Raw genomic sequence first — 18,079 nt, 5'->3', positions numbered from 1 at the left:
CGACCTTTGCATTTAATACCTCTCACTGAAATGTGCTCCCAAATTCAGGTAACCCTTACAGTTTTCTCCCATTTTCCTGAACCTCATCTGACATCAATATTTTGATGAATGCTCCACTAACAGCTTTCTCATTGTAATTTTTCAATTCCATTCTGTGTTCCAATCACAATATAGTCTTGGCTCTCCTCCCAGATTGTGATTTATTTCAAAACCTCAATTTGTTCCTTCGTAGTACTTACATTGTATCACTGTCAAAAAAGAATCAGAATGATGAGTCAGGTATCAGAAAACAATAAAGGATACCATGACTGTATTTCCCTATACACAATTACACAAATCTTAGTTACAACATACTCTTAATTAGCTCACTGGTACCCGAAGCATGTGGAATCCCAGTGTTGTGGTCAAAACCAAAAAACCAAAGTACAGAGAAATCTACACCTGTTGGAACTTCAGTTGAACGTTTCTAAAAGTGGGTTCTTGGGACAGGTGAAGTGGCAGGGTGAGGAGGAACTAAAATAATGCGGGAAAACAGGTAGGGGAGAGAGACAGTGTGTGTGAGTATGTGAGAATGTGTGTGTGTATTGTATGTGTGAATGTGAGACAGAGTGAGTGAGTGAGTTGGGGGGAGAGTGAAGGAGGAAATGAGGGAAGTCCTGGGTGGGTGGGGAAGATCTAAATCCTCTCAATGCCGTGGAACTAGGTTGGAATTGCAGAGGACGGTCTCCCCCAGCCACAGGCCAATTGAGGCCCTTCACTAGACAATTAAGGGCAACTTCAATGACTTCTCCTGCCAACTCTGGCATCTGAACAGCAGTGGCTGGCTCCTTTAGGGAGGTGGCAAGATGCCCAGCAAATCTTCAGTGCCTCCCTGTGAGCACGTAGATGGGTGGGGTCCCTCCTAACTGGTACCCTATGCCCGACAGAAAAGTCGTTCCAGTAGGAATAGTCACCTTTGTGAAAATGACCACGCCACCTTCACCAACCACAAACATTCCCCTGCTCAGTCTGCATGCTACAGGCTGGGTGACTGGTTGCACATCCAACACCACGTATTTCCTGCCAAGTGCAGTATCCAGGGCTGGCTCTCTCGGCTGCAGTCCCTGCTGTAGGCATCACTGTCAGTGGGGCTCCTGCTGGGATTGAAAATTGCTTCTGATAAATCAGTAGGTTCTAGAGGCAGGATCTTGTCCCTTAAAGAGGTAGGAGCAGCTCCTTGGTATCTGACTGTCCCATAATCCACTCCCAGAAATTGATGAGGTAGAGCTGCCTCTGTTGTGAGCTGTGGGGCTGTGGTTCAGACATGAAATTATTGAATGTATTATCGAGTACTTTCTGTGTCTACTGCAGAATATGACTGCGCTCATTTCAACACATCAATCCAAGACAATCAATTCTAAAAATCTGTTTTACCTACTACTCTCGAAGAAGACAAGCACTGGGTATTGAATGATAATTGGTATGAATGAGCTTTGCTAAGCACATTGGATAGTTTCAAATAAAATACATTCTGAGAAGGGCCCTCTGCGATTGTCTGGTAACTAGAGTTATACTACTTCAAATGTGCAAATAGCCATCTCCCCTTTTAACACTTCTGATACTTTGTTTGAACTTTGTAATATATTTTATTCACTTCTTTTGTAGGCAAAGAGATCCACATTACCATCTTCAATGCACTGGATGCTGCTATGAACTACACAGAATCTCTTGCAACCAAATGACAGTTTCTTACTGCATATTGGTTAATGGGTAAGAAAAATGGGGACAGAAATCATGTTTTGTCTATTCGTGAATGTACGAAACTTGATTGCTGGATTAAAAAGGTTAGTGCCTTCCCAAAACGATGGACAAAAAAAATCTATTTTACTAATATCTTAGTCCATGATTATACGAATGATTTAGTGAAAGAAGTTTTTTTTTAAATTTGCGAGTCAGATTTTAACATAAATTTCAAAATTAATATTTCTAATTTTCTCTGAATGCAAATTGACTTCTGAACTGGAATATACACAATGCATAAAAGTTAGTTGTGCTGCCATAAACATATATACCCTAAGTCAATGTCAATGATAATTCTCCACCGACAAGCTAATAAAAAAGCTGTGGTTCTTCTAAGGCGAATGGCATTGACCTTCACAATATTTAGCTGCTGCTTTAATTTAATTTCTGCTTTACTAGCAATGGATATTAGATAAGTAGTGTGACAAATCAGAAACAGTGAAGGTGTGAAGGGTAGTGGTGAGGTACAGCTGAATGCTGTCAATATACAAGGGCAGAAGTTTTGAAGGGGATTTGAGGAAATCTTTTTTCATCCGGAGAGTGGTGAGGGCCTGGAGTGCAATATCTGGAGGGTAGTTGAGGCAGAAACATCAGAACCTTCAAAAGGTACTTGCATGAGCACTGGAAGTGTCATAATGTTCAAGGCTATGGGTTAAGTGCAGGAAAATGGGACTAGTATTGGTAGTACAGACACGATAGGTCTAAGGGCCTCTCCTTACTCTACAATTCTGCGCATGTGGAGCCTGATGTACATTTGGAGAATATTATGGATGGGTACCACACCAATGAGATATTAGCTAGACCCTTCACTGCATTTAGCAGTTAAAGGTGCAGGAATGGGATGGTAAATTCACATTTTGTTCTCAACTATCTGTTTTATTCCTAGAAGCCCTCAATTGCTATATCCAAGTTACTGCTGCAAATCCATCTAAATTGTCTAAAAAATTCAAATGCAACTTCTTTCCAAATGTTGTGTCACAGAATCATAGAGTTGTACAGCAAGGAAACAGACACCTTGGTCCAACTCGTACATGCCAAGCAGATATCTTAAATTAATCTAGCACCATTTGGCCCCATATCCTTCTAAAGCCTTTCTATTCATGTACCCATCCAGATGCCTTTTAAGTGTTGTAATTGTACCAGCTTCCACCACTTCCTCTGGCAGCTTATTCTACATATGCACCACCCTCTGCATGAAATGGTTGCCCTTAGGTCCCTTTTAAATCTTTCCCCTCTCACCTTAAACCTATGCCCTCTAGTTTTGGACACCCCTACCCTGGGATAAGGTCCCGTTGTACTCTGAGATGGTCATCTTCACTGCTGACTACACCACTAATTTTGGTGTCATCTGTAAACTTACTAACCATTTCTCCTATATTCACATCCAAATCATTTATATAAATGACATAAAGCAGTGGACCCAGGACCAATCCTTGTAGCACACCGCTGGTCACAGACCTCCACTTCTGTAATGTTCTCCTCAGATAAAAACAAATCCCTTATTATTCCAAAAAAAGAAAAACTGTGGATCCTGGAAATCCCTTCTTATTACGTAAATCAATTCAGATAAACTCTGAACATCACAGATGAACCATTTTTTTGTAAAGTTATCCACAATTGCAGCAAAATAAGAACTTCTAATTCATCATAATGAATAGCTTTATATGTCCAATCACAAAGCTGTCTGTTAGCGTTAAACTTAGAATATACAAAACTATTACTAGCAACTATTTTAATTGAGAAGTGCCACATGGATGATCCATCTTGGTCTCCTCAGAGGTCCCCAGCATTGCAGATACCAGCCTTCAGCCAATTCAATTCACTCCTCCTGATGTCAAGAAATGGTTGGAATCACTGGATACAGCAAAGGTTATGGGCCTGACAACATTCCAGCAATAATACTGAAGACTTGTGCTCCAGAATTACTTGCACCCCTAACCAGGCTATTCCAGTACAGCTACAACATTGCCATCTACCTTTCAAAGTGGAAAATTGCCCAGGCATGTCCTGTATGTAAAAATCAGGACAAATCCAACTCTGCCAATTACCACCCCATCAGTCCACTCTCAATCATTGGCAAAGTGATGGAAGGTGTCATCAACTGTGCCATCAAGTGCACATGCAAAGGAATGATCTGCTCAGTGATGCCCAGTTTGGGGTCTGATAGGGCCACTCAGCTCCAGATCTCATTACAGCCTTGGTCCAAACATGGACAAATGAGCTGAACTTGTGAGGTGAGATGAGAGTGACTGCGTTTGATGTCAAGGCAACAGACTGGGTATGATTTCAAGGAGAATTAGCAAAATTGGACTCAATGGGAATCAAATCTCCAGTCGTGGGAGTCATGCATGGCACATAGGAAAATGGCCGTGGATGTTGGAGGACAATTATCTCAGCTCCAAGACATCTCTGCAGTAGTTACTCAGAGTAGTGTCTTAGGTCCAATCATCTTCAACTACTTCATTAATGATCCTTCCTCCATCATAAGGTCAGAATTGGTGATGTTCACTGAGTCAGTGTACATATTCAGCAAGAGCTGACAATATCCAGGTTTGGACTGATGAGTAGCAAGCAACAACCATCTCATACAAGTGCCAGACAATCATGATATTGTGAAGTACTGAGGAGTTGAGCACTATGAGGATCTGGCACAAAACAGAATTAAAGGCCTTGGGCAGATGATTAATGTCTGTGTAGAATGACAGGGCAGGATTCAAGGGCTGAATGGCCAACTCCTGTTTCAATTTTTTTTGTTCTGCCTGGTTTGAACAAGGGAGAATCTAACCATCGCCCCTTGACATTACATCATTGAATTCCCTACTATCAACATCCTGGAGCTTATCACTGACCAAAAACTGAACTGTACCAGCCATCTAAATACTATTGCTACAAGAGAAGGTCAGATGCTTGCAATACTCCATTCGATAACTCATCTCCTGAATCCCCAAAACTTGTCCACTATCTACTAGGCACAAGTGAGAAATGTGATGGAATACACCCCACTTGCCTGGATGAGTGTAGCTCCAAAAGCACTCTAGAAGCCTGACACCATCCAGGATGTAGCGAGCTGCTTGACTGAATCCCTACCCATGACCTTCAACATTCACTCTCTTCACCACTGATGAATAGCTGGTAGCAGTGTGTACCATTCACGAAGTACATTACAGTAACTCACCAAAACTCCTTCAATAGCAACTTCTGAACACTAAACCTCTACCATCTAGAAGGTACAGAGGAGTAGATATATGAGAATACCAGCACCTACAAGTTCCTCTCCAAGCCATTCACCTCCCTAACTTGGAACTATCGCACTGTCCATCATGTTCTTCCCTTTCTAACAGCATTGTGAGAGTCCTTAAATTCTAAGGACTGCAGCAGCAGTTCAAGGAACCAACTCACTACACCTTCTCTGGGCAATGAGGGATGGGCAATAAATGAGAGATAGTAGGAACTGCAGATGCTGGAGAATCCGAGACAACAAGGTGCAGAGCTGGATGAACACAGCAGGCCAAGCAGCATCATAGGAGCAGAAAGGCTGACGTTTCGGGCCTAGACCCTTCTTGTTGTCTGGGCAATAAATGCTTGTCTTTGCAGTGATTCTTAAGAATTTATAACAGACAATGTTATCAAAATTCAGGCTATTGAACGATCAGCTTTTCCAGCATATCAGGGCTTTGCTACTCACTTTATGTTTTGAGTATTGGTTAAGACACAGCAATATGGGGGAATTTAGAGAATGAGGTAGACAGTGGGGAGTGCACGGAGCATAATTGGATAGGAGAATCTGGGGACTGAGATAAGGAAGAGAGCAGTTGCTCACTGCAGCATCAGGAGATACCTGCTCTCAGCCAATACCTTTGAAAGCCAAACATCATGGGCCTTGCTTTTGAAAGAGGATGCCTGTTCTTGCCTGAAGCATGTTCAGCCATTTGGGTGACTCTGAGGATGTGTAGCAGATGTTAAGAAAGGCTATGTTGACAGATTTTGGCTCCAGAGTTTACAGTCCACTTCTTAGCATTGACAATGAGAAAAAAAAAACTCAAGTTTAAAGTCAACAATGGAAAATAACCAATGCTAATACTACACCTGAAACACATTACTTAGCAATTACTGACATTTACATCCAATTAGAAAAAATAACGCGCATATATCCTGCCTTTCAATTTGCACTTCAGACAAATATATCTGATTATACGTGCCCAATGGTGCTTTTTTTTTGTGCATTGTTGAGGAAGTTACATCAATCAAATGATTATTCTACAATTGGGGCTTTATTCTTTACAGTAAATGTGTCATTTATAGCTATAAATCTATTAAATTTCCAAAAAAATTGATTCTAATACAAATGAGTCCATCCCTAGCTGCACTTATCAATGTGGAGAATGATTAATGATTAAGCTAACAAAAATGGACAGGCCTGATTTGCTATATATTCTGTATTTTATTTATCTGCACATACATCTATCTTACGTATCCATGTATATAATAAGTGCATGCTCCCCACCTCTCCCAAAACTGATCTCCTGGAGGTAAGAAACAAATTCAACACTGTTTGAGGTAAAAGGAATAGCTCAGGTAAGCTATTCAAGCTGTTTAAGCAATTCATGCAGCTGATATCTCTGTTGGTACACGAAGTATAAATTGCATTGATGGACTGCAAGTTCTTTAATAAGCAATAAAAAAATCACAATTAAAATGAGAATTTATAAACAGAAATGAAAAAATAATCTATGGGTGATAACAAAAGAGAAAAGAAAACAGTACAGGGAACAAGCTGAAAGAAGGGGCATCATGATTGGGACAAGTAACACAGAGGAGAAATTAATTTATTGAAGTATAAATGGGGCCATTTGGGGTGCGAAAGCAAATCTCAGAGAATGAAGGAATCATGAAGATAGGTAAAGCACAGACTTGATCAGAAACACCTACAACTGCAGGGGATAAGAGTGAGTGGGGAAGGAGCACGGTCCTGATCTGAGACACTAGCAGCAGTTGTACAGAATAATACAGAAGGGGAGAGAAAATGGAGAAACAGGGTGGACCTGATCGAAGCCACCAACGGTGGTGGCTGAGAATGAAGGAGAGGCAGAGTAACAAAGCACAGTAGTGGAAAGAGCAAACAATTAACACATATGACAGGTGATACCGGGACAAGGCATCATGTATGGTGAATACACCAAGTAAACTTTGTATTTTTATTTAAGATAATTTAATCAAACATGAGGCCAATTAATTTACAAACTGCTGACACCAAATCACATAATTACAGAATTATTATGGAGCAGGAGGAGGCCATTTGGCCCATAGTACCTGTACCAGCTCTATTAACTAGTGCCAATCTCCTGTTTTTCATCAATTTCCCCGCACATCATTTCTATCAAAATAACCCTCCAATGCCCTCTTGAATGCCTCAATTGAAGCTGCCTTCACCATATTTCCAAGCAGTGCATTCCATACCCTAACCATTCACTGGGTGAGAAAGGCTTTTCTCACATCACTCTTGCTTCATTTGCACATCACATTAATCATTTACAAATCAGAAGAAAAATAAATTGCAGGGCGACGGCAAATAAAGGGGGAGGGACGGGCTAGCTGAGTTGTTCCTGGGGCTGGCACGGATATAATGGGCAGAATGGCCTTCTTCTTTGCTGTAATCGTTCTACGATCATAACAGGTTCATCAGCCTTCACAGGACAATGTGATGGTGGGAATCAAAAGAGGGGAGAAACAATTGGTCAGCGTGACTGAAGCTAAGAATGGAACAACACAGGAGGAGGTCAGTGGGCCTATTACGTTTGTGCAGACACAGAGAGATCTTTTCAGAGTCAAAAATCCTGGCCTTTACACTCTTATTCAGTTAACCAATTCCCAAGTTAACTTGTTCCACATATTTCAGATCATAGCAACTTGTGACATAAAATATATTTTCCTCATTATTCATTTAGTCCCTCAGCTGAAACCTGAATTTGTGTCTGCTGATTACTGACCCTCCCACCACAGGAAATCACCTCTTTGTTTACTCTAGCGAAAATACCTCATGATTTTGAACACTTTGAATTTAATCTCCCCGTAACTAGCTTTGGTCTGAGGAGAACAATCCCAGTTTCTGTATGTACCTGCAATTAAACATTGCTGGTCTTTTTCTAGTAAGTATTCTCAGCAACCACGCTGAGGTGGAATTATCAGAATTGGACACTATACTGAAAGCAGGGTCTGATGTATTTAATGACAGTCTTCCACCTTCAGCTTTGTGCTGTGGTGGTCAACATTGCACTAAACATTGCCTGTGTAAGCCCCACTTACACAGAAGGTAGTTTGCACGTGGAATGAATTTTCTGATGAAGTAGTGGATGTGGGCACAATAACAATGTTTAAAAGACATTTGGATGGATATATGAATAGGAAGGGTTTGGAGGGATATGGGCCAGGAGCAGGCAGGTGGCACTAGTTTGGTTTGTGATTATGTTCAGCATGGACTGAAGGGTCTGTTTCCGTGCTGTATAACTCTATGACTTTAAAAGATAGGGGGCGGAGAAGGTGCGGGATGCCCTAGCCTCTATTTTCTAAGGGGCTCTGTTCCAGACCAGCTGAGCTTGACGTGTCTGCTCGTCTTTTCCAGTGCCCCTCCGAACAGTCAGACTCCAGAGATCCCAGTGATCTGCATCTGTCTTCCGGCTGTCTGTGTCAAAGTCTGCCTTGCTCGCAGGTGTCCTTGTAAGGGTGGTATGGAAGCCTAGGAGGTTTTGACCCAGTGATCAGTTCAGAAGAATTTGGATATACGGTTGTCACTGATCTGATACATAGAAACATAGAAAGTAGGAGCAGGAGTAGGCCATTTAGTCCTTTGAGCCTGCTCCACCATTGAACATGATCACAGCTGATCAACCAACTCAGTAACCTGTTACTGGTTTCTCCCCATATACTTTGGTCCTTGATGAATAGAAGCAAGTATTGGCATTGCCTTAGCTATGAAATTAACATGCTGGGGGCACAAATTATTCAAGTGTTTCAGACTAATCTCTTAAATTAGGCTGACTTCTATATTTGCCAGCTTTCTTGAACAGGGCTCCAACTTCTGGCGTACTTGACATGAATGGTGCTGAACATTGTGCTGTCATCAGTGAATATCCCCATTTCTGACCTTGTGCTGCAGGGAAGGTCATTAATGAAGCATTAAAAATGTTTGGTCCAAGATACTATCCGGAGGAAATTCTGCTATGATGTTTTGGGACCGAAGTGGTTGGCCTCTGACAACCAAAGCCATCTTCCTTTGGGCCTGGTATTCATCCCCCTGCTCCCAACCAATTCCAGTTTTGCTAGGGCTACTTGATGCCATACTTGGTCAAATGCAGCCTTGATGTCAAGGACAGTCACTCCCACCTCACCTCTGGAATTCAGCATTCTGTCCATGTTTGCACCAAGGCTGCAATGAGGCCAAGAGCTGAGTGGCCCTTGCAGATAGTAAACTGAGCATCAGTGGGCGGGTTACTTTTTTGAAAGTGCCACTTGTAAGCACTGCTAGCAACCTATCGATGTATTGTTGATCGTCAGCAAATTATACAAGTAGCCCCTTCCATTACTTTGTTGACAATCAAGAATAAATTGATAGAGCAATCATTGGTTAAGTTAGATTTATCCTGTATTTTCTGAACAGGACATACCAAGGCAATTTCCCACAGTTTGTCATGTAAATGCCAGGGTTGTGCTGTGTTGTGTTCAGACAGCTAATTCAGTTATAATCAACAAAACAGCTTATTCAGCAACATTTCAATCTGAAATGTTAAAGCTCAAAGTTAATTTCTGCAAGCACCATCTCCATAATTTTCCAACGTTTAGCAAATTATCTTTACTAGCTGTCTAAAATGCTGACACAACATCTTTTATAATACACTATACTGTATACATGTGTCTCCTCTGTGAAGGACCATGTCAGATACTCTTTTGATAACGTGATTTTTGCAGAATTCATCTTGATGGATCTGTTGAATAAAATATTCTTCTGTGAAAGCCTGTATAGCTCAACAATGAATCATTTTGAGCTGACGGTAATTATATTTTGTTTTAGTATACCTTGCAAGCACTTTCTTCCCTGGGGAAGGTATCCAAATACTTACTGAACTACGATCTACAGTTTCAAAAATTTCATTATAGACAGGTATTTTAAGGGATGTACTGAGAAACATAATCCAGTGAGCTATACTTAATGTTAGTACAGTAGAATCAAACAGTACAGAAAAGGCCCTTTGGCGCATTGAGTCTCTACTGCCAAAAATACACTACCTACATGAGTCCCACTTTCCTGCACTAGACCCACAGCCTTGAATGTTATGACACTTCAAGTCCTCATCCAAGTACTTTATAAAGGTTATGAGGTTTCCTGCCTCGACTGCCCTCACAGGCCCGGCTTTTCAGAACCCCACCACCCTCTGGGTGAAAAATATTTTCCTCAAATCCCTTCTAAACTCCTGCCTTTTACTTTAGAAGTATGCTGCCTTGTTCTTGGCCCTTTGCATGAGGGAAACTACTGCTTTCTATTCACACTGCATATGTCCCTCACACTCTTATACATTTCTATCAGGGACCCCTCCCCCAAACTTCCTCCCAAAAAAACAAACTGAGCTTATCCAGCCTCTCTGCACAGCTGAAATTCTCCATCTCAGGCAACATCCTGGTGACTCTTCTCTGCACCTCCTCCAGTGCAATCACATCCTTCCTATAAGTGGGTGACCAGAAATGCACACGGTACTCCAGCTGTGGCTTAATCAATGTTTGTACAGGTCCCACACAACCTCCCTGCTCTTAGAATCTACACTGCAACTGAAAAAGGCAAGCATCCTGTTAAGGCGAGATGATGGCCTATTAGTATTATCGCTGGACTGTTAATCGAGAGATGCAGGTGGTGTTCTGGGCACCCAAATTCGAATTCTTCCACAGCAGACAGTGGAATCTGAATTCAATAAATAAGAGTCTAATGATGACCACTAATCAATTGTCAGAAAAACCTATCTGTTCGCTAATGTCCTTCAGGGAAGGAAACTACCATTCTTACCTGGGCTGGCCTACATGTGACTCCAGACCCACAGCAATGTGGCTGACTCTTAACAGCCCTCTGGGCAATAAATGCTGGTCCTGATCCCGTGAGTGAATTAAAAAAGAAGTCTTAACTACCTTATTAACCTGCCCTACCATCTGCAGGGATCTATGGATAAGCACCCCAAGATCCTTGTGTTCCTCTGAGCTTCCTAGTGTATTGCCATTCATCAAGTATTCCCTTGTTGCTTCTTCCAAAAGTGCAGCACCTCATTTTTATCAGGGTTAAATTCCACCTGACCAATCCATCTATATCTTCCTGTAATCTCCTTCCTCACTGTCAACTGCCCAGTCAATCATTGTGTCATCCATAAACTTACTTATCATCATCTCCACACTTTCTCTTATATCATTTCTTTTATCATCACCAATATCTAATGACATTGTGGGTCTCTCTACAGCACATGGACTACAGTGATTCAAGAAGGTAGCTTGCCATCAGCTCATGGATAACTAGAGATGGACAACAATTACTGGCCCAGCCAGCGACATGCACATCCCATGAATTAATTGAAAAGAAAGCCTTCCACTGCAGGCTGTGCCACCAGATATAATGGCTGCTGCCTGCAGCCTGCAATATTCCAGGGACTAGATCTGTGATCATTGCTGTATCCCTCCAGACTTAGGTGAGTGAGGTTGGGATGTGGGTTACAGGAGGTGAAGGTCATGGGAAGGAGGGGGTAGAATTCAGCGATCTCATCCTTGACTATAACTCTAACTGCAACAGCCTGAGGCTTACAGATAATACAATGTGAGAGACAAGCCATAAGGGCGTTGGTATAGTCAATTCTAGAAGGAGCAAAGGCTTGGGTGAGGGTTTCAGAAGAAAAAGAGCTGAGGCAGTAATGGAGTTGGGCAATGGTAAGGAGGTGGAAGAAGACAGTCTTAGACATGGTATGGATTAGTGCTTTCGAGCTCACCTTGGGATCAAATACGACAAAGTTAAGCAGGTTCATGAGGGTGATACCTGAACTGAGCCGTAGTATGTCCAGTGCACTTGATTAAACAGCTTGCTCAGTTTTATTGAAAGGATTTTAAAACATTTAACCTGTCTTTGGGAATTAGTATTCTTCCCACTCAGCCAAATAGGTGGACTGCCTTAACCGGCACAGGTTGGCATACTCAGCTGGGTGAGAGATCATCAGAGATGCAGAGGCAGATACTTAAGAGAACTTTTCAGAATACTCAGAATAAGTATATTGCTAGTATTAGGAAAAATTCTAAAGGGAGGTCTCATCATCCATGACTCACTAAAGTCAGCGAGATCACAGCAGATCTGTGCCCCAACTCCACCTATATGCCCATGGCCCGTGTCCCTTAATACATTTTCTTAACAAAAAAAATTCGATCTCAGATTTAAAATTAACAATGGATCCAGCAAATTCTGCCTTTTATGGAAAAGAGTTCTAAACATCTACCAAACTTTGTGTGTAGAAGTGCTTCCTAACATCTCTCCTAAATGGTCTCGCCTTAATTCACATTCTGTGGCTCTTAGTTCTAGAATCCCGAACCAGTGGAAATAGTTTATCTACCTTACCTCTTCCTCTTAATATCCAGAAAACTTCGATCAGATCACCCCTTAACCTTCTAAATTCTAAGGGAAAACAGGCCTGATTTGCATAATCTCTCCTAACTTAACCCAGAAGTCCAGGTATCATTGTTGTAAACCTACATTGTACTCCTTCTAAGGCCAATACGTCCTTTTGAAGGTGTGGTGCCCAGATCTGCTCACAGTACTCTAAGTGGGGTGTAACCAGGGTTTTGGATAACTGCAGCATAACTTCTGCATCCTTGTACTCCAGACCTCTCGATATAAAGGCCAACATTCCATTCGCTTTCTTGATTATTTTCTGTACATCCACTGTATTTAACTTAATACCCGGATCTATCTTTTTATGGTCCAGATTGCTTACATTGAACTCTAGCTTTCACGGTTTCACCCATTCATCTAGTCTCTCAATATCCCCTTGTAATTTTATGCTATCATCCACACTGTCTACAGTGCCTTTGTGTAGTCGGTTCTGATATAACGCAATAGTTCTGCTTTCATGCAATCTCCCATTATAAGAAAATCACGCAATAACTCCAACATTTAAAGGGATTGGGACAGAATCATGTTATAGCCAATACAGGTAAGGAAAGTTTGTGTTCTACAAATAACATTCTATGATTCTTCAATTGCGCTAAAACCAACATACGTTGGAGGAACACACGTTATATCACAACTGACTGTCTCCTTGTCACCTCTTCAAAAAATTCAATGAGGTTTGTCAGGAATGACCTACCTGTCATGAATCCATGTCGACTCTCCCTGATTAACTGAAAAAATTCAAAGTGTTCAGTTAGCCCTCTCAGGGGTATAAACTGGTTTAGTATTGTGTTAAATGTTTCTTTAAACATCATCCACTGTTCTTCTGCTGTTTTACCCATTAGTAGCCTTTCCCAGTTTACTGTGGACAGTCTCTGTCTCATCTCATTAAAGTCGGCCTTTTCTAAATCTAAAGCTCTAATAGTTGATTTATGCTTTTCACTTTCAAATGCTACACTGAGCTCAATCACTACTTGACAAATGTTTACACACAATTAGGGTACTAAATAAATCTGGATCATTACTCATTACTAAATCCAACATTGTTTATTGATTTAACACAGTGTGGAGCTGGAGGAACGCAGCAAGCCAGGCAGCATTACAGGAGCAGGGAAGTTGACATTTCAGGTTGGGAAGGGTACCGACCTGAAACATCAACTTTCCTGCTCCTCTGATACTGCCTGGCCTGCTGTGTTCTCTCTGACTACAGCATCGGCAGTTCTTACTATATCTAAGTTGTTTATTGATTTGTTACATCGAGGACATTGTGATGATGCTTGACTTTAAGAGGTTATTTTGTTCTAATTTTTTTTAAAGAAAAGCTTTAAGACAGAGGTCCTGAGCTGTCCAGCTGGAAAGCCAGTAAAGCAAATAGCTTGTGAGGCCTTGGGGTTCTTTAAAAAGTTGGAACAATAGAAGCAGCCTGAGTGTGTGTGGTCAAGCTCCACCGTTGTAGCTTTCAGTAGCAGAAGCTGCTGAGGTTGTGAAAAGCTGCCACATCTCTCTTTGCTAAAGCTGAAAGCTGGAGTTGTCTATGTCTCTCCAGAATTGTTTTTGATGCTCTTTCATCCTGATTTGGAGAACTGCATATGAGACAATCTGTGTTCTGAATTTACCTTTTGCCAAGAGTATGCTAATGGGATATTACTATATTGGAAAAGCTACAGGTTAGTAGTTAAATCTATTAATAGTCTATTATTCTGTTAAGATTTCCAATGGAGTTAAGTTATTCCAAGTTCCTCTTTCTTTTGTTGTATTTTAATTATAGTGGATGAATAAAGTGTATTTTGCTTTAAATCAAGTAGTTTGACCAATCGAATTGCATCTGGAATGCAACACCTTAAATTTATCTTTAAAATAAGAAAAAGTTAGGGTCTAGGCTATCTTCTGAATACTTTGAGGGGGTATGGTCTGGTCCATATCAAATTTGGGGTCTTGTCAGAATCAAAATCTCTAATTCCAGGTTGGATTTAAAATTATTGGACTCAAAGGCAGTGACTGGTAAGTTTAGTGTCTTTTATTCTGGGTGTTGAATTCAGTTGGTTTGAACTGGGTATCCCTTGTGTAATAATGGCTCTTTCGGTCACAAAGAGTTTCCTGGGGTGGAAGAAACCACTTTGGGAGTTTAGAGAAGGATAGCAAGGCGAAGCTTTCTGAATTGACAAACAAGTTGAGGTTGAAGTTGCCTATGAGAAAAGAGGAGATAGTTGTGGCAATCCCACAGCATTTACAATTGCTGGAAATGGCAACGGAATCTTTGGAAAGAGCTAAAGTTCAATTGAAAATGATGCAGCTTGAACACGAAAAGGAAATGAACAGTTTGAATTACAACTGAAAGCAGCAGAAGAATAGGAAGGCCCTAGTAGAAGAAAGGGAGAAAGCAAGAGTTCTTGAGTTTTAGAGATTGCATCTGAGAACTCAAAGTGGACTTAAAATGGTGGAGGTACAGGTGAAAGGTAGGAGTAGTGATGAGGACAGTGATAGACAGCAATCTCATTTTAGCCAAGAGCCTTTCTGGAGTCTGTTAAAAGCCTGATTTGGATAAGAAGGATTTAGAAGCTTTTTTCATTTCATTGAGAAAGTGGCTAAACAAATGAAATGGCCGGTGACCACGTGAGTATTGTTGATTCAAACAAAGTTGATATGTAGAGCTAGTGAGGTACTTGCATCACTATCAGAGGAGGTATCTGGGGAGTATGAGCACGTGGACAATGCCATCTTAAGCGCATATGAGCTTGTACCAGAAGCGGACAGACATTTCAGGAATCTAAGGAGGGATCCTGGTCAAACGTACATGGAGTTTGAAAGGATCAAACAAAGTAAGTTTCATAGGTGGATGAGGGCATTGAATATAGTTCAAACATATTAGAACCCCTACCTAAAACAAAAAGTTGGAATGAGTATTTGTTGACCATAATAGATGCGTCCACTAGATTTCCAGAGGCCATTCCATTACACAGTATCACGGCTAAAAAAAATTGCAGCAGAGATACTCAAATTTTTTTGCTAGATACGGACTACCCACAGAGATACAATAAGATCAAGGGTCAAATTTTACATCAAAATTATTCAAGGAAGTTATGGATACCTTGGGAATAAAACAATTCAAATCCACTGCGTACCATCCAGAATTGCAGGGAGCATTAGAACAGTGGCATCAAACTTTAAAGACCATGTTGAAGGCTATCCAGAGAATTGGGATAAAGGAATTCCATTTGTACTTTTTGCAATTAGGGATACACCAAATGAATCTACCAAATTCAGTCCATTTGAATTAATTTTCTGGCAGGGGGTGAGAGGACTGCTGAAATTAAATATGGAGAAATTGCTGAGTCAGACTTCAGAGACCACATATTTGGGCCATGTACTAAACTTTAGAGAAAGATTAAATAGAGCGAGTGAGTTGGCTAGACAGCGCTTACAGGTAGCACAGCATGTGATAAAATGGGAAGCTGACAAGAAATCAATAATTCACAATTATGCTAGTGGAGATAAGACATTAGAGTTACTTCCAGTGGGTGGTGAACCTTTAAAAACAAGGTTTAGTGGGCCTTATCAAACTGAAAGGAGATTGAGTGAGGTGAGTTGTTTGATAATAATGCCAGATAGGAAGAAATCTCATAGAGTGAGTCATGTGAGTATGCTCAAAAGGTTTTTTGATAGGGAAGGAAAGCAAAAGGACAATGTGTCACTTGTTACAACACAGTGAAGAACCAAGTTCACAGGATTCTTAATTGGACATACCTCAAATTAAATTGGACAATGAGGAAGTTCTCAAAAATTGAGATAATTTACTGAGTTATCTTCTAGAGGAAAATCGAAATGACCCGAAAGAGTTAATACAATTAGGTGGGGATTTATGTGGAATAATTACACATGAGTAGACAGATACAGAAATGATGCTTCCCCTTGGTTCGGTGGTGAGGCTGAGTTTCCAAGTAAGAGCATGCCATTTGGTTTTGATATGAGGAGAAATTTATTTACTCAGAGGATAGTGAATCTTTGAACCTCTCTATCCCAGAGGGTTGTGCAAGCCTAGTTATTGAGTAGGTTCAAGACAGAAATCAACAGGTTTCTAGATACTAATGACATCAAGGAACATGGGGACGGATTGAAAAAATAGTTTTGAGGTCGGTGGTTAGCCATGATCTAGACTGGTGGCATAGGTTCAAGGCTTTGAGTGGCCCACCCCTGGTTCTGGCCTGAAACCAGCCACTTCTCTTGCATACAAGGTGCAAAGCTGGATGAACACAGCAGGCCAAGCAACATCATAGGAGCAGGAAGGCTGACGTTTCCAGCCTAGACTTTCTGATGAAGGGTCTAGGCCCGAAACGTCAGCCTTCCTGCTCCTATGATGCTGCTTGGCCTGCTGTGTTCATCCAGCTCTGCACCTTGTTGTCTCGGATTCTCCAGCATCTGCAGTTCCTACTATCACTTCTCTTGCATGTTGGGAAGGCATGTAATCAAGCTGAAGTTGAGGGAAGGCCCTTAAATTGATGTTAATTAACCACTTAAGGACTAATTTGTGGTGGGTCAAGAGGTTGCCTATGAGGTTGTTGACTTGCTCGCCGAGCTGGCTTGTTCTCGTTCAGATGTTTCGTCACCACGCTGGGTGGTATCAGCAGTAGAGCCTCCAATGAAGTGATGTTATTGTATTCCACTTGGAATTATACTGTTTGGTCCGTTATGGTGATTAGTGTCATTTCCAGTTTTGATCTGCTTAGGTTTGTGTATGGGGTCCACTTCTATGTGTTCGTTGATTGCATTACGGGTAGGGAACCATGCCTCTAGGAATTCCCATGCGTGTCTGCGTTTGACTTGAGCTACTATGGTTACCCTGTCCCAGTTGAACTGATGGCCTTCATTGTCTGAGTATACCGATATTAAGGAGAGTTCTTCGTTCCGTTCTGCTGCTAGCTGATGTTCATGTATTCTGATGGCTAGTTTCCTTCCTGTCTGTCAGATGTAATGTTTATGGCAGTCATTGCATGGTGTTTTGTAAACCACGTTGGTTCTGCATGATGTGGAAATGGGGTCTTTAATCCTTGTAAGTGTTTATCATAGAGTGGCTGTGGGCTTGCGGGCCACCATGGTTCCTAGTGGTCTTAGGAGTCTTTTTGTCAGTTTCGATGTGTTCTTGATGTATGGCAGTGTGGCCAGTGTGTTATGGCGTACCGTGTCCTCTTGCTGTTGTCTATTTAGTGGACATCTGCAGGTGAAGTTGCAGGGATATCCATTTATATCAAGGATTTTGTATAGGTGATCTTCCAGGGTGTTGCAGTGTGTCCTGGCCCGTTTAAATACTGTCCTAATGCAGCTTTGTTTGTGAGTGTTGGGGTGGTTGCTGTGGAAGTTGGGGGTTTGATCTGTATGGGTTGCTTTTCTGAGGCTTGGAACTCCCCATTGGTCATGTGCTCAACTTGAACATCCAGAAACGGAAGTTGATTGTCGTTTTCTTTCGTCCCTTGTGAATTTAATCCCCGAAAATATGCTGTTGATGAGGTGGTGGGTCTCTTCTAATTTGATACGTGTAATAATGACAAATGTGTCGTCTATGTACCGGACCCACAGTCTAGGTTGAATGCGGGGGAGGGTGGTGTGTTCTAGTCTTTGCATGACTGC

The sequence above is a fragment of the Rhincodon typus genome, chromosome 5, assembly GCF_021869965.1.
Source record: "Rhincodon typus isolate 14 chromosome 5, sRhiTyp1.1, whole genome shotgun sequence".
Lineage (NCBI taxonomy): Eukaryota > Metazoa > Chordata > Chondrichthyes > Orectolobiformes > Rhincodontidae > Rhincodon > Rhincodon typus.
Note: the sequence above shows the minus strand (reverse complement) of the source record.